At 39.3% G+C, this 1,094-nt stretch overlaps 1 pseudogene; it reads left to right on the plus strand.

Annotated features, from left to right (window-relative positions):
• Positions 1–387: 387 nt before the first annotated feature.
• LOC114079068 (gamma-glutamylcyclotransferase pseudogene) lies at positions 388–1,094 on the plus strand (annotated as a pseudogene).

Below are 1,094 nucleotides of genomic sequence, written 5' to 3' on the forward strand. Positions count from 1 at the left end.
TGGGAAACAAGGGTGTATCAATATATGAAAACCAATTAATATGATAAATAAACAAAACAAGGACTAAAAATCACTTAATTATCTTAATAGATGCAGAGAAGGCATTTGAGAAAATTTAACACCATTTCATGATAAAAACTCCAACAACTAAAAATAGAAGGATATTACCTCCACATAATAAAAATCATCTATGGAAAGCTAATATGTTCAATGGTAAAAAAATAAAAGTTTTTCCTTGAAAATCAAGAACAAATCAAGGGAGTCTTCCCCAGCCCCTGGGGGCAGTGCTGCAGATACCAGTCCTGGTCCGTTGGCAGCAGCACCAGGTTACTGTGGGTTTCTTGCACTTCTGCTTCCCAGTCCCCTGGATGGTGCATCTAATTAGATATGGCTAGCTCCTATTGAGAGGAAGGCACAGGCCAGGAGGAGGAGAGTTTTCTGTACTTCACCTTGGCAGCAACTTAATGAAGGAGATGAGCCACCTCAAAACCCCTCACCCATCTTTCTGCTTCATGGACCACCTGCACGATTTTAAGCTTGACTTTGGTAATTTCCAAGGCAAAAGAAGTCAGAGGTGGCATGGAGGCAAGATGGGGTTAAAAGTGGAATGTATGTTTTAATAGAAATGAAAGTTTCAACTCAAGAAAGGAAAGAACCTGTTGAAGCTATCTGATGACAAATTAGGAACACACTTACTCATCCCCACTATATAAAAAGGTTATTTGCATAAGTGCAAAAGAAAATGGTTTGCCACTGGAATATCAAGAGAGACTAAAAGCAATAGAAGGAGAGGGGCACAGTGGTGCATGTCTGTAATTCCATGGCTCCAGAGACTGAGAAAGAAGGATCATGAGTTCAAAATCTGCCTCAGCAAAAGCGAGGCACTAAGCAACTCAGTAAGACCTTGTCTCTGAATTAAAAAATACAAAATAGGTCTGGGGATGTGACTTGGTTATTGAGTGCTCCTGGGTTTAATCCCTGGTACCCCTTCCAAAAAACAAAAAAAAAGGCAATAGAATGACTATAAAGGAAAAGTCTCAGAAGAAATGAAAGACATTATCAAAAAGGGGGAACAAAAGCTCTTTAGAAGATAA

This window comes from Marmota flaviventris, chromosome 16 (genome assembly GCF_047511675.1).
Source record: "Marmota flaviventris isolate mMarFla1 chromosome 16, mMarFla1.hap1, whole genome shotgun sequence".
Taxonomy (NCBI): Eukaryota; Metazoa; Chordata; class Mammalia; order Rodentia; family Sciuridae; genus Marmota; species Marmota flaviventris.